At 36.8% G+C, this 21,824-nt stretch overlaps 1 long non-coding RNA gene across 1 annotated transcript; it reads right to left on the bottom strand.

Moving 5' to 3' along the window:
• Window positions 1–934: 934 nt before the first annotated feature.
• Window positions 935–15,238, bottom strand: LOC109179858. The gene is made up of 3 exons (XR_002053995.1): window positions 15,229–15,238; window positions 15,160–15,167; window positions 935–997 (listed from the first exon to the last, which is right to left on the bottom strand). It is a non-coding gene; the product is annotated as an uncharacterized LOC109179858 (long non-coding RNA).
• Window positions 15,239–21,824: the final 6,586 nt, after the last annotated feature.

Raw genomic sequence — 21,824 nt, 5'->3', positions numbered from 1 at the left:
CCATACGTGATCACATCTAAACCCCTTTGAAAATTTGGCATCTTGTGACATTAAATCTTTTGCTCTATCTAGCTGTTATAAATCATAAATATAAGCACGTAAATAACAAATATGTGTAAAGTATTCACAATTTAAGCAAATGACTAATAAAACATTTATAAAGTACTTACAATGTCTTGTTCAAATGCTCTGCTTAGATTCATATTTTCAATTTGGCGGATGCATCCTCTTAATTTTGAAATAGCTGTCATTATATTTTGCATCCGCGTTTGAAGAGATCCCCAAGATCAAATATTATCATTATTTGTTGGTGGCATTTGATAGTACTCAATCCCAATACGAGTCCAAAATTCTTGTTGTGCCTAGAGCTGTCAATGCGGGCTGGCGGGGCGGGGCCCGCCAAAGCTCGCCTTTGTGGCGGGGCGGGCTAAAAAGCCCGCCAAAATGCGGGCCTAAGGAAGGTCAGCCCGCCCCGCCCTCCCTTAGGTCCGCGGGTATGAGCGAGGGCCCGCCAATTATTTTATTTATTTAATTATTTTATTTTTTTTTTTGCATCTTTAATCTATAGTTCTAATGTTCTACACACTGCATTATATAATAAAATATAGCAAACTTTGATGACAAAGGGCAACACTATAATCTATACAGAATACAGTGTATTTTTTATTATGCACTATAACTGTATTATCTATTATGCACTATAACAATAACAGGTAACAACACTACTGCAGTACTGCTCTAGCTGAATTGAATAAACAAATAATCAATTAAAAATATTAATTGAATTAAAGGTGAAAAATAAATTAGCCGGTGGTTCAAGAATCACGATGTGTCACTGGGAGAACCGAACTACCAGAGAAGGCTGTTGGACTGCTGGAGTGTTGTCGGAGTGGTCGACACTCGTTATTTGTTAGAAAAATTGAGTGTTTGATGATAGGGAAGTGAGGAAACGAGATCTTCAGGCGTGTGATCACTTTCCTATAAGCTTTAAATCTCCCTCATATAAAGCAACAAGGTTCAAGATTCAATCTTATGGGATACAAGAAGATGATGAAATTCTTAAGTTGCTTTGTTTAAGAACTTCCTGTAGAAAAGTAGTACTGTGAAAAATCTCAGATTAATGCAAGTTTATTGCATGTCCATCTTCAGATGTTTCTCCAAAATATTTATAAATGAAAATATGACTGTTGGAGAAGTTACATGGAAGTTTTCTGCAGTTTTAAAAACTTATCTTACATAAAATATATCTTAAATGATATATTTATCATAAGAGAATATTAATTACATAAATCATGTTTCAACATGAATATATATGTAATTATGAACCTTTGTAAGGTTGTGAACGGCATGCAAATAACTGTGCAAATTATAATAATATATATATTATAATTTTCTAGCACACTTTTGCATATAAGTTTGGGAAAATTAGAAGCTCATGTGCTGTGCAATCAATTTTCAAATGAAATAAACAATTCCCCTATATTGAGGAATAATCCCCCAATGTTGGGGAATAGTCCCCCAATGTTGGGGAATAATCCCCCAATGTTGGGGAGTAGACAAACCCTTCCAACAAACTCATTCTCCAATTAACTTTCTACCAAACTTATATAATATTTATAACTCCTCAACTCCAAATATTATTTTAAGCTTTCATGGTAGTCCATTTGAAATATTAATCTTCATTACTATATAAATTTTCAACATTTTTGTGAGTGTCAACTTCTTTCCTGAAGTAAGCAACAACCCAACTTGTCCAATGCCTTTGACTTTCACCATGGAATCATTTCCCATGTACAGGCTTGGACCATCATTAAGACTTTTATAAATCTTATAAAGATTTATATCTTTGCAGACATGTCTGGTTGCCCCAGTGTCAACCCACCATGAGTCATCAGTCTGCATGACACAAATTGCAGATATCATAGCAATGAAATTTTCAGTACTATCAGAAACAATATTAATTATATTACCTTGTTTCTATTGGCCACTTCCCTGGCCATGATCACCAGAATTTTTATCTTCCATTTGTGCCTTTCTTTTCTTTCAGATTTCACAGTCCTTTTTAAAGTGTGGACCGTTGCACACCCAGCATGGTACAGATGCCTTTCCTTTTCCTTTTCCTTTCTTCTTAAACTTTGAAGAATTTGTGGCCTTTCCCGACTTCCCTTTCCCTTTACGGTTCCCACTTAATTTTCTTTCATCAACATAGTTGATGACAGAACCTGAAGTCCCGGTGACTTTTGCACTGCTTGCATTCTTACTTTCCTGCAATCTGATTCCCTCTTCAACCCGAAGGTTGACCCCCAACTATTCCATGGTAAGAGCTTCCTTTTTATGCTTTAAGGTACGTTGTACCTTTTTTCAGGAAGGGGGCAACTTATCAATGATACTGGCTATGGCAATGGAATCATCCATATGCATATCACGTTGCCTCATTACCCCAAGTATCCTGACAATCTCATGGAATTGTTCCATGACCGGACGATTGTCCACCATTTTATAATCATTGAACTCATTTACCAGGAATTTCTTACTGGAGGCATCCTCAGATATGTACTTTGCTTCAAGTACATTCCAGAGGTCCTTTGAGGATTCATCATACTGATAAATATCAAAGAGGTGGTCAAACATACCGTTCAGAATATGGCCACGGCAGGCAAGGTCATCATTCTCCCATTTGAGTCTCCGGCGAGTTGCCTCGAGAGTCTCATATTCCCGTTCCTCCGGCTTTGGGGTACTTAGTACGTATGCCACGTTCAGAGCCGCAATGAGGAACTTCATCTTCTTCTGCCACCTACGGAAGCCCACGCCTTCAAACTGCTCCAACTTAGGGAAGTTGGTTGCAAAGTCCAGAAGTCCAGAACTGATCCTTCCTCAGAAACAGATATTTTAAAGCTTATAGAAAAGTGATTACACGCCTGAAGATCTGGTTTCCTCACTTCCCAATCATCAAACACTCAATTTATCTAACACTATTCGCTACTACAGTACTGTGACTCTGGGACTAGGTCACTAAGAGAACCGAAAAATGTACATGTGCTCGTCAGCCATTGCTGCTTCGCTTGGAGCTTGGGAAAATTGGAGGGAGTGGGAGTTTGGAAGAATGAGAGAGCTTGCATCGCCGGCCATCGCTGCTTTGATTGGAGCTTCGAAGAATCGGAGGGCGTGAGAGTCTGGGAGAATCAAAGAGCTTGCGTCGCCGGGCATCGATGCTTCGCTCAGAAACGGCAGAATCGGGAATTAGGGTAGGGATAGTGTCACGCCCCACTTCTAGGACATGACCCGGTCGTACCGTTACATGAAAAATTGTAACAATACGAAGCCTAACCGCACGTATCTCTCGAAACCTTCATAACAACACTTAAATACATAACAATTCCACAACCCAAAATGACAAAATATAAGCAACTAGTTCTTCCCAAAAGCTCATTAAATCCACACACAAATATTTACAATCATGAGTAGTATGTCCAAAATACATCACAAGCACAACGAGTTACCAAAAATACAAGGGTCAAAGGGAATATCCAAAGGAAACGAAATTCGTGATAAGCTCCAACACTAGGACTAAGTCTCCTAGTTTCAAAAGTCACCTCCGAGACCCCACCACTTGTGCTCATGCTATTCACATGTCCTTACTACTCTGAAACATGAGAAAATAAAATACAAATAATGAGGTAATGCCCAATAAGTGATACTCCTCTCAACCCCGGATCAAGTAAACCCAAAATAATACAAAAAGCTTTAGAGTAATAACTCGATGCAAAACTCGATCTTTAAACTATATCGAAATCATAATATACTTTCGTCATACTATAAACAAGTTCACAAAACAAGAAAATTTAGCTACATGGGCATCAACAATATTTCATAATACAATACTTTCAAAAGCACAAACCATTCCTTAACATATGACTCATTGGAAACCTACAACCACCATTATATTCTGTGGTACATTCCATTATCGATATAATGGTCCAAAAAGACTCGACAATTCGGAATGAGTCAGGCTCGACGATTCAGAATGAGCCGGATGGAACATTCCAACAAATAATTCAAAAGACTCGACGATTCGGAATGAGTCAAGCGCGACGATTCGGAATGAGCAATTAGGAACGTTCCAAGCCAAACAAAACAAACAATAAAATGTAGGTTGCCTCATGAGTTTGATCAAATAATCAAAATAGTTCTTATAATCAAATAGCCCGATGTATCAAAAATCATTTCCTTAAAATCACATAACAAAGTACATATTTCCAAAATAGATTATATGTTTATCAAACTAAGAAATATGCAAGGTATAAACCATTCTCAAAATAATAATTTTCTTAGTACATAACTCTTTAAAAATCATAGAATGGTTTATTAAACCAAAGTAATTTCAAAGGGATTGAAATGACTTAGTTGGAAAGAACTTAAATTAATAAGCATAAGGTTAAGATTTCAAGTCTCACTTTAAATAAATAAATTCATTTAATAAAATGAGCATATATTACATATAAAACAAACATAAGGCATTTAGCAAGCAAAATCAAACTTTGGACAAACCGCCACTAGCATAGCAACCATAAACCATTCCACTATCACTACACATGGTGATAATTTCAATCAGAAATTTACCTTAACCTTTATTCCGAAAACACAGTCCAACAAACCGCCACTAGCATAGCAACCATAAACCATTCCACTATCACTACACATGGTGATAATTTCAATCAGAAATTTACCTTAACCTTTATTCCGAAAACACAGTCCAACAAACCCAAACAGCATCTCAATCCAGATTTCAGCTTAGCATTTCAAACCCAAAAACATATCATAGTCCAAAATATCTTTAACTCATACTAACCCTAAAATGGATATTCAAAGTAGTTGAAATTATCCCATAATAAGTTATGGGTTTTGCAAAATAAGGAGAGAAGATGTAATCACTTACCTAAAACATCCAAATCTTAGCTATTTAGCTCGCCAAATAATCCTTGTCAAAAATCCATAATATTTTCAAACATCAATCTTAGGGCTCAAACGATAAACCCAACTCAAAGAGTGAAATATGGAGGTCAAACTCACCTAGAATACTCCAATAGCTTTGAGATCTAAGATTGAAGAAGATGGAGATCAAAGCTTCAAGATTTTTCCCTTCCTTTATCTCTCTAGCCAATATTCTCTTTTTCTTCTTTCAAATGAGATGGTCTTCCAAGATGAAAGGGATTCCTTAAGCTTTAAGGATAAAGAGGGGCAATTTAGTAAATTCATCCAATATCAATTTTAATAACCTTTGACTTGTTGACCTATTTTAATAACATAGATATATTTTTATTTCTAAGATAGTGGGGATTACAGATAGGGGGCGGCTGCACTTGTTCTCTTTTTGATTTTCTCATAGTATTTATTTTAATTTTAAGTTTTAATCCTTATTAATTATTTAATATATATATATATATATATATATATTTTAAAAAAAAAAAAAAAGCGGCGGGCTAGGCGGGGCGGGCAAAAAAGTTCATTTTTAATATGGGATTCTAAAACACGAGCTCACCGCGTCCTTTTGGCGGAGCGGGGCAGGAAAGCTCGGCGGGCTAAGCCTGTTTTGACAGCTCTAGTTGTGCCTAATTCTTACCAACTTTAGAATCTTGGCTAATATCACAATATACACGACATAGAAGTTAATCTTCCTCAATTTTGTATGATGCAGTCCGGGTTGTGCGTGAGCTCGACATTTTGCAAAGAGAATGGAGGAGTGTTTGAGAGGGGGTTTGAGAATCCAGAGAGTTGTGGTTTTACTTTGGCAATCCAAGTGTAGTATTTATAGTTGAAAACACTTCTGATAAAGGTTGTGATAAGATTTCATATCTTTCATTGGATTGTGTGTTGGAAAGATTTGCATCTCAAAGAATGGTTAAGATTGTTGATATTTAATCTAACGGTTGAAAATAATCCTGATAAAGGTTGTGACAAGATTTCATATCTTTCATTAGATTGTGTGTTGGAAAGATTTGCATATCAATGAATGGTTAAGATTGTTGGTATTTAATCTAACGGTTGAAAATGAAACTAATGAGTATAGAAAATGATGAAACTGAAAAATAGAGCTGTTAGGAATATAGCGAAATAATGCGAAAACGAAGAATCGAAAATTGAGAATTATAGAAGTTAAATAATAGGAGAAAATATCTAAATGACAATAGAATTGATAAAATGGAAAAATATACACAATATATATATATATATATATATATATATATATATATATATATATATTAATGCATATGTGAGAAACTAAAAGAAGGAATAGATAATGAATTCAAATGAATTGAAGCTTTTACAATGCAAATAAAATGGGTTATTTATACTAAGCAATTAAGAGAGCTATGCGGCATGTAGAGAATATCATGCAACGTAACACATGCTACGTGGGAGGAAATTTGAGTGGAGACCCAAGACATTCACTGGAGACGTGAAACATGCTGCATACAACTAGGATGGTGATATTAGTGGCATTGATTTGAGCCACAAATATTTATGTCTTAACAATCTCCACCTTGGATCAAATCCACTGTGGAATTAACAAATGGAACAGCCAACTAAACTCAAGCACTGCTTGAACTTAGCAATAGGAAAAGCTTCAGAATTGCAGGATGGATCACCATCAACCTCCTATGCGACTGAAAGAGCATAAGCAACCATGTTGGTTTCATCATCATTAGCATACCTAGCAGATTTTTTAATTGTCCTCCTAGGACGATCCATAGCAATGGAATACTCTTGTTGTGGCTCGACGAGAGGTGCGGCGCTAGTAGATGCATCATCTTTAGTATTACCATCAGCAGTAGTAATACTGTCAATATGCCTGAATTCAAACTCCACCTTCTCACCAGTACTCTGCGTCTCACCTGTATTGGGAACTTTTCCAGAAGAAAGTAGTGCATTTTCATCAAAAGTGATATCTCGACTCAGAATGATTTTCCGAGAATCAGGAGACCAGAGACGATACCCTTTTCACTCAGAGGCATAACCAAGGAAAATGCATTTGACAGCTCTCGGGTTTAATTTACCCGTACTGGAATGAGCATAAGCAGGATATCCAAAAACTCTTAAGATAGAGTAGTCAACAGGATTACCTGACTAAACTTCCTCTGGAATTTTGAAATCAAGGGATGAATGTGGAGATCTATTTACCAAATAGCAAGCAGTAGAAACGGCTTCGGCCCAAAAATCACGCCATTTCCATAACCCAGCATTAGAGAGCATACAACGAGCTCTTTCCAATAGAGTTCTATTCAAACGTTCGGCAACACCATTTTGCTGGGGTTTACCAGGCAAGGTTTTGTGCCTAGCGATTCCATTTGCCGCACAAAAGTCATTGAAATCTGACTCACAGAACTCCAAGCCATTGTCTGTCCTGAGCTTCTTGACTTTTTTACCTATCTGAGTCTCAACAAGTATTTTCCACTTCTTGAAAATAGAAAATGCCTGATTTTTATATTTCAGGAAATAGACCCATACCTTATGTTAGGAATATATTGTAATAGATTTTGATATGCCAAATTGTATTTTAGAATCCCCAATTTTATTTGTTAAGTCTTGGCGTGTCAAAGACCATGAAAGGAAAATTAACAATTATGAAGAAAGGGAAAAATACGAAGAAGAAGATGTATGCATATGATATGTATACTAAAATAAGCCCACACGCCCAAATCAAAGAAGATGTCATACTGATGAATCTCATACGAAGAAACAAGAAGCAAACCAAAATTCATGAAGATATCTTGAAGATCAAACATCTATGGAAAGAAAGAAGTACATCAAGAGGAATGCTATAATGACCAATAATTCGTACAGCCGAGATGGATGAAAGCTTGATGTATAAGCCGCAAGGTCTCAGGTTTGAAACTCACTCCCTATTCGAAACTAATAAGAAACTAAGAAGGAGAGCTGAGGTTTGAAAAGAGGTAGATAAAGTAGGAGAGGTTTCGAAATCAATTTAATCAATTTAATAATGAATTCGAAACTAAGAAGGAGATAAAGTAGGAGATGAAGTTTCAATAGAGGTTTCGAAAGTAAAGAAGAGATGTAGTTGGAGCAGAGGTTTCGAAATCAATTTAATAATGATAAAGTAGGAGATGAAGTTTCAATAGAGGTTTCGAAAGTAAAGAAGAGATGTAGTTGGAGCAGAGAGATGCGGTCGAAACTAAGAAGGAGATGAAGTTTCAATAGAGGTTTCGAAAGTAAAGAAGAGATGTAGTTGGAGCAGAGGTTTCGAAATCAATTTAATCAATTTAATAATGAATTCGAAACTAAGAAGGATATAAAGTAGGAGATGAATTTTCAATAGAGGTTTCGAAAGTAAAGAAGAGATGTAGTTGGAGCAGAGGTTTCAAAATCAATTTAATCAATTTAATAATGATAAAGTAGGAGATGAAGTTTCAATAGAGGTTTCGAAAGTAAAGAAGAGATGTAGTTGGAGCAGAGGTTTCGAAATCAATTTAATCAATTTAATAATAGAACTTGGAGACAAGGTTAGAGATGCGGTCGAAACTAAGAAGGAGATAAAGTAGGAGATGAAGTTTCAATAGAGGTTTCGAAAGTAAAGAAGAGATGTAGTTGGAGCAGAGGTTTCGAAATCAATTTAATAATAGAACTTGGAGACAAGGTTAGAGATGCGATTGAAGCTGAGGTTCCAAAAGAGGTTTCGAGACTAAGTTGGAGCAGAGGAAGAGGTTTCGAGACTAAGTTGGAGCAGAGGTTAAAGCAGTTTCGAAATCAATTAAATAATAGAGATTGGAGATGCGGTTTGCAAGTCAAAGTCAGTTTCGAAATCAATTAAATAATAGAGATTGGAGATGCGGTTTGCAAGTCAAAGTCTTCATAAGTCAAGTCAAGATGAAGTTAGAGATGCAGTATGAGATGAAGTTTCATCAAGCTATATATAGTAAGAGCTGTCAAGTCAAGATGAAGTTAGCGATGCAGTATGAGATGAAGTTTCATCAAGCTATATATAGTAAGAGCTGAAGTTAGAGATGAAGTTTCATCAAGCTATATATAGTAAGAGCTGAAGTTCTGTTAGAGATGAAGTTTCATCAAGCTATATATAGTAAGAGCTGAAGTTAGAGATGAAGTATGAGAACCAATTGAAAGTCAATTGGAGATGAAGTCTCAACACAAGTAGCCGAACACAAGTAGCAGAAGTATATATTCAGAAGATAAAAATCCCAGAAGACATGATCTGCATCAAGATTATTTTAAAGAAGCTCTTCACGCAGATTACCAGCTGGAAGGCATGATCTACACCAGAATTATTTTATGAAGCCTTCAGGTGAAGATAAGATCTGCATCAGAAATATTTTAAGTCTCTTCACATGGACCAAGAGCTAAGCAACGGCTAAAACATCAGAGATATTATTTTTAATATGATCTTCTGAGAAAGCTACAGATCTTCTGCAAAGGCTACAAGAATTCAAATCTGAGATTTGAAATTCAAATTTGAGATTGTCTTTTTCCAACGGACAACTTCTCAAAACTAGCTATAAAAGGATGAAGAATGAAGCAGATGAAAGCACTTCCAACACAAGCAACGATCAGTACATACGAACATGTGCTATACTCAAAAGTGAGAATATATTCAAAGTGAGAAAAACACTCAGAGAGCTCAAAAAGAAAATATTCAAGAGTGTTTAATTCTTCATCATTGAGAGACTTGCTGCATATTGAAGATCCATTCAAGAAGTCTCAAAGTTGGAAGCCAAAAGAAAACTTGTTTTTCTACAAACAAGTGAAACAGCAGTGTTGGATAACATTGGACGTGATTAGTGCGGGCTTTGTGATCAAAGAACTAGATCACGGGATACGTCGAAGACGGGGGAAAAGTTGCACGGAGTTGTGAAATCCTGGATTGTCACACGGAGCTGTGAGATCCGAAACAGCGGTGTCGGAGGCACTGGGCGTGATTGGTGTGGGCTTGGTGATCAAAGCACCAGATCACGGGATACGTCGATCAGATCGTGGAAGACGGGGAGAAAGTAGCACGGAGCTGTGAAATCCTGGAAAATAGCACGGAGCTGTGAAATCCAAAGCAGCAGTGTTGGAGGCACTGGGCGTGATTAGTGTGGGCTTACTGATCAAAGCACTAGATCATGGAAATTCATTGTATCTAGGAACCAAGAAGTGGTGGATATAGTGAATTGCTCTTGGATGATAAGAGTAAGTGGAGTTGGGGGATTACATCACCTCCGAACCACTATAAATTGCCTTGTGTCATTTACTGCTTTATTTACTTACTGCTTATCACGTTGATACACTTCACACAATCACACAACTCGTATTTATTTATTCTGTTGCGTACAAGACTCTAACAATCTAGTTAAGAGTCTTGATATCTCTATCGCCTCAACAGTTGTTGTATTCGCGAAAAAGGTTTAAAAGTCTATTCACCCCCCCCCCCCCTCTAGACTTTTTCCACACCCCCTTTGGGACCAACAATTGGTATCAGAGCAGGTTGTCTATTTGGGTCAATTTGTTTCAAAGCAAGTTGTCTATTTGGGTCAACCTTGTTTCTGACTGCTAGACAGATCCATTTTACCTGTGTGTGATTGAATTATATTATTCTTTTCTCACGAGAAGATGAATAAAGATTTGGCACAGAATTTATTATTCTCACTTGATAAATTTGATGATTGAAAAATTCGTATGCTGGTTCATTTATCGGCCTTACACGATGAAATGTGGAAAGTCATTTCTAATGGACCGATTGAAATATTGAAAGTCAACACGGCATTTCTTCTATCATCCGATGATCAACAATATGTACCAAAGCCAAAATCGGAATGGTCATCACACGATAGAAAAAGAAATAATCTTGATAACATTGCCAAAGATATTCTATTCAAAACCGTTGATGATACAATATTTCCAAAAATTCGAAAATCCACAACCGCGAAAGAAATTTGGGATGCTCTCATCAAGATCGGTGAAGGCGATGAACAAGAAAAAGACAACAAGCTCACGATAGCCATGAAGAAGTTCGAAGATTTCAAAATGCTACCAAATGAAAGCATTGCTGATATGGAAGCAAGAATGATCAAAATTCTTGGAGAGATTAATGATCTTGGCAAAGAGATTAGCCAAAAAGAAATTAATCTCAACATTCTACGAGGCTTACCATCCGCATGGGACATGAAGGTTACGGCTATGCGAGATCACCGAGATCTAAGAACGTTGTCAACCGACAAATTGTTTAGTGATCTTAAAGCATATGAGTTCGAAATGAATGCCAAAAATGATGACGATTATGAAGTTCGAAATCCAGCTCTAATGGCCGAAACCGTCAACCTCCAGGTCAGTAGATAATATTGATTTTATGACTGATGAACAATTTGCTCTTTTTGTTAAGAAATTTAGGAAATTCATGCGAAAAGGAGACAACAAATATTCATCACGAAGAAATCAAAATTTCTCTCGTGGAAACCAAAGTGTCGCATGGAAGCCAAATGAAGAAAAAGTTGATGAAATGAACGATCTATGCTACAACTGCCGCAAACCCGGACATTTTAAAATAAATTATCCGCATCCGATCGTTAGCAAATATCAAGGCAAAAACGTTTAATCTACACCGAATAAATTCGACAACAAAGATCGAAGATTCAAACGTGACAAAAGAAAGGCTCTCATGAGCAATGGGCCGAATGAAGATGATGACTCAGATGAATCATCAAGCGATGAAAGCTCAAGCTCGGATAATGATACGGCGCTAGTATGCAAATCAAATGAGTTGAGTACAAGTGAAGATTACCTTATGGCTCTAGGAGCAGAGGAAGAAGAGGTAACATCTAATTCTTTTACTTCCGTTAGTTCTTCCTTTTCTCGTGAATCTATTGGCAATCTAATGCGAGATTGGCAAGAGATCTTAGCCACTCATTCTCAACTCAAGGAGCGCAATAATATTCTAATTCTTGAAAAAGAAGAGATGAATAAAAAATTTCAAGATGCTTTACTTGAAGTGAGTAACTTGAAGAGTGAAAATATTAATCTTCAAGAAGAGTGTAAAGCTAGAGAGGTTAGAGAACATAATCTAAGAGCTACCATTGTTACGTTTACTAATTCGTCAAAATAATGGATAAAATGGTGAACATGCAAAAGCCATCAGGAGATAAGACCGGACTTGGTTATGACTCCACATGTTCTCAAACCCCTCCAAAACTGACTAATCTTACTGCTACTTTAAATAATAATGCGCAAGTGGTAAAATTTGTGAAAAGTCAGTATAGCGCAATGAAACGAGGACTTGGCTATCAACCAAATGCAAAGATGAATACTGCTAGGCCGAACCACGTTAATTACACGGCTAAGCATTCAAAATTCATTAAGTACAAAAGATATGCCAATGAGTTAAGTGCAAAAAGACCTCATAGGAAAGAGGGAAGTTTTCCAAGGATTGGGGCTGGGAGATTATATCCCACTGAGCAAGATTGGTTGTGTGATTATAAACCATGGACCAAGTCCAGGTTTAATGCTTTTCATAGGCTAAAACAACAATATACTTCCCAGGTGCCAAAATACAAAAATAATTTTCAAAACCGAGCACCAAAAATATTTTCTAGAATCAATTATGATTATCAAGTCTCAAATGGTTACAAACCACCTTATCTTAATTCAATAAGATCTAAGTGGGTTTGGCTACCAAAAATCACTAACAACAAAGGACCCAAGCTAGAATGGGTACCTAAAAATAATTAATCTTTTTTGTAGGATACTTGGTTCATCGATAGTGGCTGCTCCCGCCACATGACGGGAAATAAATCTTATCTAGTGAATTTGAAGAAAATCGATGGACCAAAAGTGATTTTTGGAGGAAATCAAAATTATGGAATTACCAAAGGAGTTGGTACGATTGAAAGAAATGGAATAAAAATTGAAAATGTATCGTACATGGAAGGATTGAAGTTCAACTTGCTGAGTACTAGTCAATTTTGTGACAAAGGCTATCTTGTGGAATTTTACAAAGATAAGTGCCTAATCAAAAATGAGACAACAAAGGAAGTAGTACTCACTGGAGCAAGGAAGAAAAATATGTACGTTGTTGATTGGAGCATAAGCAAAGAGTCTGTATGCTTAATGGCCAGAAATTCGAATGAAGCAAAACGAGAATGGCATAGGAAGCTCAACCATCTAAACTTCAAGACAATCAATCAACTTGCACAGAAAAATCTTGTTGAAGGTTTACCAAATATTGTCTTCAAGAAGGACCAAGTGTTCGACGCATGCCAACGTGGAAAACAAATTAAATCGTCGTTCAAATCAAAGACGCAAGAGTCAACATCAAGACCGCTAAGCTTACTACATATGGACTTATTTGGACCGGTTGATCCAATAAGTGTAAGTGGTAAGAAATATACACTCGTTGTTGTTGATGATTTTTCCAGGTACACTTGGACCGTGTTTATCAAGAAGAAAAGCGAAGTTGAGCAAGTGCTATCAAAGCTATTGAAGCAACTCCAAAATGAGAAAGATATGAAGATATCAAAAATCCGAACCAATCGTGGAACCAAGTTCGTGAATAGCATGATTCAATCATTTTGCGATGCACAAGGAATTTCTCATCAATTATCTGCTGCAAGAACGCCGCAACAAAATGGCGTAGCTGAAAGAAGAAACCGGACGCTCAAAGAAGCCGCACGAGTGATGATTAGTGCATCCGGTCTCCCAAAAAGATATTGGGCGGAAGCTATCAACACTGCTTGCTACACACAAAATAGAAGCATCATTCACAAGCAGTACAAGAAGACTCCATATGAATTATACGAAGGGAGAAAACCAAATATTAATTATTTTCATATTTTTGGATGCAAATGTTTTATTCATATTAATGATAAATTGCATCTAAAAGCTTTTGATGAGCGTGTAGATGAAGGAATTTTTCTAGGATATTCGACTACCAGCAAAGCATTTAGAATATTAAACAAAAGAACAATGGTGGTTGAAGAGTCCATACACGTGGTGTTTGATGAAAAATCGCACGTCAAAAATGTTGCACTGGACGTGGAAGACATGCAAAATGGTAACAGGTGTCAAATTGATTTTGGTGATACTAATGATACGTGTGAAGATAATATTTTGCAGGGTTTAGATGAGCTGGAAACCAATTCTCTAGAAAATCCCATCTCTCATCCAGAAAGTGCATGTGGCACAATTAATTTTAATATTAATAGAGATGAGGTTGGAGACCCAGTTGGAGAGCCAATTAGAGATGAGGTTGAAGATCAACATGGAGACCAAGGAATTAATGCTGAAATTCGAACAGATCACTCCAGTTCTCAACCAGCGAACCCATCCAGTATCATGCACCCACTTGAACCAGATTTGAGATGACTCAAAAATCACCCTCCAGAATTAATTATTGGAAATGTACGCGATGGCGTGAAGATAAGATCCTCAACCATGGAAGCATTGTTCACGCGCTATTTATCTCAAATCGAACCAAAGGAAGTGGACGAAGCTTTAAACGATCCGAGTTGGATTGACGCCATGCAAGAGGAGCTTGATCAATTCAAAAGGAATGACGTTTGGGAACTTGTTCCAAGACCATGTGATCATAATGTTGTAGGAACAAAATGGATCTTCCAGAACAAAGCCAACGAAGACGGCGTAATTGTTAGGAATAAAGCAAGGCTCGTTGCAAAGGGATATTCGCAAGAAGAAGGAATAGATTTTGATGAAACCTTTGCACCCGTAGTAAGACTTGAAGCAATAAGAATTTTCCTAGCTTATTCCGCACACAAGGACTTCACCGTCTACCAAATGGACGTCAAGAGCGCATTCTTGAACAGATTACTTGAAGAAGAAGTTTATGTCGAACAACCCCCAGGTTTTGAGGTAAAAGGCGAAGGTGACAAAGTCTACAAACTTAAAAAGGTATTGTATGGGTTAAAACAAGCACCGAGAGCTTGGTATGATACCTTGTCAATGTTCTTGATAAGTTGTGGATTCACCAAAGGCCAAGTTGACAAAACTTTATTTAGAATTCAAGATGGTGAACATAGTTTATTAGTGCAAATATATGTTGATGATATTATATTTGGAAGCACTAACAATTCTTTGTGTAAGAAGTTTTCAAAGCTTATGCAGAAGAGATCTGAAATGAGCATGATGGGTGAACTAAATTACTTCTTAGGCTTACAAGTTAAACAAATGAAAGAAGGAATTTTCATCAATCAAGCCAAGTACACCCGCGACTTGATCAAGAAGTTTGGCCTTGATGGAAAATCATCAATCAAGATTCCTATGAGTACATATTGAGGCTAGACAAGGACGAAGATGGAAAAGATGTCGATCAAACGAAATATAGAGGAATGATTGGTTCACTACTATACCTCACTGCAAGCCGGCCGGACATATCTTATGCTGTGGGAGTGTGTGTAAGATTCCAAGCAAATCCAAAAGAAAGCCACCTCACCGCAACAAAGAAGATCATAAGATATCTAAAAGGAACGATCAATGTAGGATTATGGTATCCTAAAGGTACAGATTTTACTCTAACGGGTTTTTCAGATGCGGATTTTGTAGGTTGTAAAATGGACAGAAAAAGCACTTCCGGGACATGCCAATTCTTGGGGGGAAGGCTTGTTTCTTGGTTTAGCAAAAAACAAAATTCCATCGCAACTAGTACTGCCGAGGCCGAATACTTTGCTGCAGGGAGTTGTTGTGCGCAAATTTTGTGGATGAAGCAACAATTGAAAGATTACGGAGTAAATTTTGATGATGTTAGTATTTATTGTGATAATACTAGTGCAATTGCGATTACTCACCATCCGGTGCTTCACTCAAGAACCAAACACATCAACATTCGACATCACTTCATAAGGGATCATGTTGAAAAGAAAGATCTAAAAATTGAGTATATCCCTTCGGAGAACCAAGTTGCAGACATTCTCACAAAGCCTTTATAGCGAAACGAGATATGCTACCTTAAGGCATGAATTGGGAATGATCGAATTGAGCTAAGTATCATTGGACTTAATTTCCTAATTTTAATTGATACGTATGCTCAATTTAATTTATTTAGTATTGTTTGTTCATGTTTTTGTTTGAAAATTACGTGAATAATTTTGCAATATGTGTTTTTTTTTTGAAAGCCAACCAATGAATGATTGTATTAATGAATCAAAGCTGCAATGCAGTCTGGAGGGATAGAATCCCAGTACATAGCCTGATCCTGAATAAAAGCTAACGTGTGCGCATGCGCATTAATCTGCCTAGAAACATGATTAAACAAGACATAATTAAAAGACGAAGCTAAAGTCCTACACTGGTCAACTACTACTCCAACATAAGACATTATGACAGTTGTATTCTGCCGTATCGCATTTCTCAGCTGTAAACAATCTGTTTGAATCGTTACTGTTGTTATATTCTTCTCCAAAAGCCAGGATAGAGCTTCCTTACATGCTAGTGCCTCCGCCATGAATGGTGACAAACAATTCGATAGTCTCCCATTTTTCGCAATATGTGTTATCTATTTGTTTATGTATTTGTATGTGTAATTTTACGTGTAATTATGTGCCATGCAAAATAAATTTGATAAATATGCAATTTTCGGAATTTTTGAGATTAATCACATAATGGTTTAATTTGTTACTTGAGATGCAAGTAAATTTTCGTATATGTGTATTAATCTTCATGAATGATTTATTTACATGCCTAATTGCTCTTAAACTATTTTAAATTATTTGTGGCATGATAAATATTTGTTACGTAAATTGCATGTGCTATATGTGTTTAATTATTGTTTGTATTGATTTGGAAATTGCCATACGAAAAAGTTTTTCAAAAATTGGTATCAAGTTATTTTTGGTTTCTAAATTTTGTTTTTGGGAAGAAGTTACAAAATTTATTTATATACCAAAATTTCTGTGGTTTATTACCGTGTGTGCGTGTATATATATAATTATATAAATGTGTTTGTTTCCTAATTGTTTTTGGTAGCTGAATCCCAAAAGACATTTGATATCACCAAAGTGTTTAAATTTATTCTTTTTATCATGTGGATGTTATTGTTATTTAAAGAAAATTCAATTTCTGAAAGATGGAGATATTTTACATGATATTATTTATCTGATGAGAGAACTAACCTGTTTGTTCGAGAATCCACCTCCTAAACCGTCTCTCCAACCTAATCTCCTCTCAAATCTCCTCTCCCCAAATCAACTCCTAAACCTCCTCTCCTACTCAATCTCCACCTTATGTGTCCCTTCAGAAATCAATTACGTGCAAACTGTGAGCATTAAATGCTGCTGTCCAGTAATGATTGCTTTCTCTCTCTCTCTCTCTCCTGACTCACCCTCACCAAAAAGACACATCTATCCTTAAAAAGTCACATTTGAAACCCTTACACAAAAGGACTTAATCGTCCATACTCTCTCTCTCTCTCTCTCTCTCTCTCTCTCTCTCTCTCTCTCTCTCTCTCTCTCTCTCTCTCTCTCTCTCTCTCTCGTCCAACCGAGAAAAACCCTCTAAAACCCTCTTTCTCATACAAAACTCTTCATCTTCTCCACCAAAAGAAAATCACAGATCACTCAGAAAGCCTAAATCTCTCTCCCAACCGGCTCAATCACTGTCCGAATCAATCACAATGGCGCAAATAGAACAATCCAAAGATTTGACCGTGCTTGTGAAACAACTCACGGTAGGAATGGTTCTCAACGAAGAATACTTCATGAATGGAGCACAAGACAAAGTTCTAGCCGCAAAAATCATACAAGCCCTGAAAGACTGTGGGTTGTATGACTTTCTCACCTACAAGTATTCTGGAGCATTCGAAGAAGATGTAGTAGTATTCTACCTCCATGCAAACGTGAACAATGGCCGAATTCTATCTACTGTTGGCGGAACACAAGTTGAAATTTCAGAAGAAGACATCAGAAGTTGTTTCAATTTTACAAATTCTCAAATCCTGACAGATAATCATCACTATGATTTTCAAAATTTCTGGGATGAAATTCGAGGTCCAAGCGCACCAGTGATACCAAATACATGTGGTAAGAAGAAACTTTTGAAGCATGAATATGAGATGCTAGTGGATGTTATTTACAAAGCTCTGGACAACAAATTGGGAATTTTGGATAATTATTCTTCTCCATATATCTGTTTGATGAATGGAATCATGAGTGGAATCAAGTTCAATTGGGCGAACTATATTTTCACAAAAATCATAGGATTTATTCTCGCCGCAAAGCCAATTGGAAGTTCACTCGAAGGAGATCAATTTCTTCAAGGTGTAGGCTATGGACTTGTCATTGGATAAATCTTGAGGAAAAAGAAAATACCCTTGAGAAAGCACAAAAGTGTTGGAATCTACAGGTATTTATTCTGGAAGTTTTCACCAGACTATGGGAAGAAAAGTCAGAAGAGAAAGGCATCCAAAGGAGGAACCTCTGCAAGCACAAAAACACCTCAATCAAAAGGATCTCAAATCAGAAGTAACATGGCCGCATCAACTGCAAGCAATTTTATGGGGTCCAGTAATCCAGCCATCAGAGATCAAGAAGTCATGAGCACAGCCATGGCAGTTATACCGTTCCAAGAAGTGATTGAGAACGAAGCTCAAAATATGTGCCATCCGGGATTGCCAACTGAACCCATTGATGACACAACACGGATGGAACTAGCAGGAGTTGAAGTGCGAGTTTCCAATGAGCTGCAAAGAAGAATTTCAAGTCAATCAACAGGAGAAGCAAGTGCCGGACCGGTAGTGTTCAACACAATCCAAGATGATCCAAATTTGATGAACGAGAAGTACAGAGTCCAAGAATGGATAAATTGGAAAACTGAAAAATATCATTCATTCGTCCAAAAGACTACTTCAGAATTGATAGGAAGTGAAGAATTTGCCCTGGAGTGGTGTGGAACAGATTCTATACTTGAGGCACTCAAAATGAACATCGATCAAGTTTACAGATCAAAACTTGAAGAGAAAATTGCAAGAGGCAAAGTTGTTGCTGTGGCCGAAGAAAACGTAACTCAAATCTCACCGGCTCATTTGGGAAAGATCAATGAAGCTCAGCTACAGATTGCGTTGCAAAGATCTATTGTGGACACTCATCATAATCCAGGTGAACCTTCTCTTAATATTGCTGATAATCTTCTTGATGCATTAAGAGAAAGGAATGAAGAATATATTATATCTGTGTGTGCACCCATGTTAAATATTGTTGATGGTGACCAAACCACTGCTGTGATTGGTGATTTAAATTTGGTCAATACTCCTGTCACTGAAGCCGAAAGACAGACAAATAATGACCAAATTTTGAGTAATGTTGGTGGTCCACAAACCAAATTGAATGTCTTTGCCAGAGATGATATTGACGTGGTCAGAGAAGAAATAAGAGCAGATGTTGGAGATGAGATTAGAGAAGAGATTGGAGAACCAGTAATAGAAGAAGTTCTGAATGAAAATAGAGAATTAATTGGGGGGGGGGGGGACAATTAATTGAAGTGGCAGTACAAAATGTCTCTGTCAAAGCTACTACAAACTTCCAATCCCCACTAGAAGACAGACCATTGTCTGAGCAACCCATTTTCTCAAATCCTAGTTTCTCCCAAGATATTGACAATTACCAAGGAGAAGAGGAAGTCAATACAGAAGGAGAAAATCTTGAAAAAGAAGCCAGTTGTCAAAGATATACCACCATGGCCGAATCATCTGAAGGAAGAAACTTATAACTTGTGGAAACTCCAGTTCTAGCAGATTCAAGAAGGAAGTTTCTCAGATCCTTACATAATCTAAACTGGACAACACACCACCGGCCTGAAGAAGATGAAGATGATATTCTGACAACTTTGTTTGCCAAAGTATCCGAATCTAGAGATACAATTTGCCACAAGATCGGAACTACTTTGAGAGATCAAGGACATTTGGCGATGCAAGAATTTGACAACACAACGTCAAATTTCACGCAAATCTTTGAAAAGCATATATCTTTGGAGTCCAAGATCGACATAACAGAAAGCCGTTTGAAGGCTGACATCACTGCCAATTTGGTTTAAGTGATCAAAAATCTGAAGAAAGAAAAGGAGGAAGCCGAGAAGATCAACTATGAACGCCATATAAGGCAGCTGAAGGCCATACAAGATCAAGAACGAAGAATCAATCAACTTGAAATTGAGTTATCCTCTATGACTCAGAAGTTGGAAACTTTGCAGAATATTTCTGACATAGCCAATGAAGGAATCAAGATTGTGAAAGCCAACCAAGACCGAGATACCCGAGTTCTTAATTTCCTTGCTGATAAAGCCAAAAGGGGGGAAGAATATCTCAGTCATATGGCAGCTCAACAACAAGAATACTTTTTTGGGTAACCACAAGCTACACCACCAAGTGGCCGAGGCCGTGGACGCCAAACATCTCCAAGTGGTTTGGGTTTTGCTCAATTTTCTAACTATGGTTTAGGTGCAGGTTCATCTAAAGGAAAGGCTGATGATTGGTTCAATTGCTCCAAAACCGATATACCATCTATCGTATGGACCAAAGAAAACGCACCTGCCATGATCAAGAAGCAATCCCCAGCTGAAGTAGCTCACTGGGTGAATGAAAAGAATAAGGAAGAACAGAGAAAGAGAAAGAAGATGGATATGTGGTTTGATTTGCAAAAACTCACTGGAACCACAGGAAATTCTCTTGGCCACGGTAGAAGCTTCAATGAATGCATTGAATGGATCGAAGCTGGAGTTCTACCGGGAACAACTCTGAAAGAAGCATATGAAAATTACCTCGCCGGATAAGTCAACAAAGAATTCTTCTGTGAGCGTATCAAGAATGATGTGTACAAGATGAGGGAACACATCAAAGATGTCCTGAAGAACGGAAGAAGTGATAAGAGGCAAAAGAGGTAATCTGATCTTATTTTTTCGAAATTTTTTGTAAAACTACTGTTTCGAAAATATCAAATATTTTCCCTTATTATGATCGTACAAGTTATGTTAATTTCCTAAAGTGGTCTATATTTTTTTTTAATATCTTAACTTGTAATTAGTATGTGAATTAAAAAGACAAGCATGTAAAACGCATAACAAAAGAGAAAAATGACTAGAAAATAAATATGCAATATGCGTATTAGGAACTTGTCTAAAATTAATTCACGAGTCAATTTTATTTTCCTAGAAAATATTTGTTAAACTCATCATGGCTTTGTCAAATAAAATCGAGCAAAAATATTTTTCAAAAAGACTTAAAGCCAATGACTGAGTATAGGATTTTGGCATTATCAAAAGAGGGGAAATTGTTAGGAATATATTGTAATAGATTTTGATATGCCAAATTGTATTTTAGAATCCCCAATTTTATTTGTTAAGTCTAGGCGTGTCATAGACCATGAAAGGAAAATTAACAATTATGAAGAAAGGGAAAAATACCAAGAAGAAGATGTATGCATATGATATGTATACTAAAATAAGCCCACACGTCCAAATCAAAGAAGAAGTCATACTGATGAATCTCATACAAAGAAACAAGAAGCAAACAAAAATTCATGAAGATATCTTGAAGATCAAGCATCTATGGAAAAAAAGAAGTACATCAAAAGGAATGCTATAATAACCAATAATTTATACAGCCGAGATGGATGAAAGCTTGATGTATAAGTTGCAAGGTCTCAGGTTTGAAACTTAGTCCCTATAATTTTATAAAGAAGCCTTAAATCAGTTCCAAGAGCTGAGGTTTGAAAAGAGGTTTCGAAATTAATTCAAGTAATTCGAAACTAAGAAGGATGAAGTTTCAATAGAGGTTTCGAAAGTAGAAAGTAAAGAAGAGATGTAGTTGGAGCAATTTAATAATA

The sequence above is a fragment of the Ipomoea nil genome, unplaced genomic scaffold (assembly GCF_001879475.1).
Source record: "Ipomoea nil cultivar Tokyo-kokei standard unplaced genomic scaffold, Asagao_1.1 scaffold0980, whole genome shotgun sequence".
Classification (NCBI taxonomy): Eukaryota; Viridiplantae; Streptophyta; class Magnoliopsida; order Solanales; family Convolvulaceae; genus Ipomoea; species Ipomoea nil.
The sequence above is the reverse complement of the archived record's forward strand: the minus strand, read 5'-3'. Positions and strand labels throughout refer to the sequence as shown.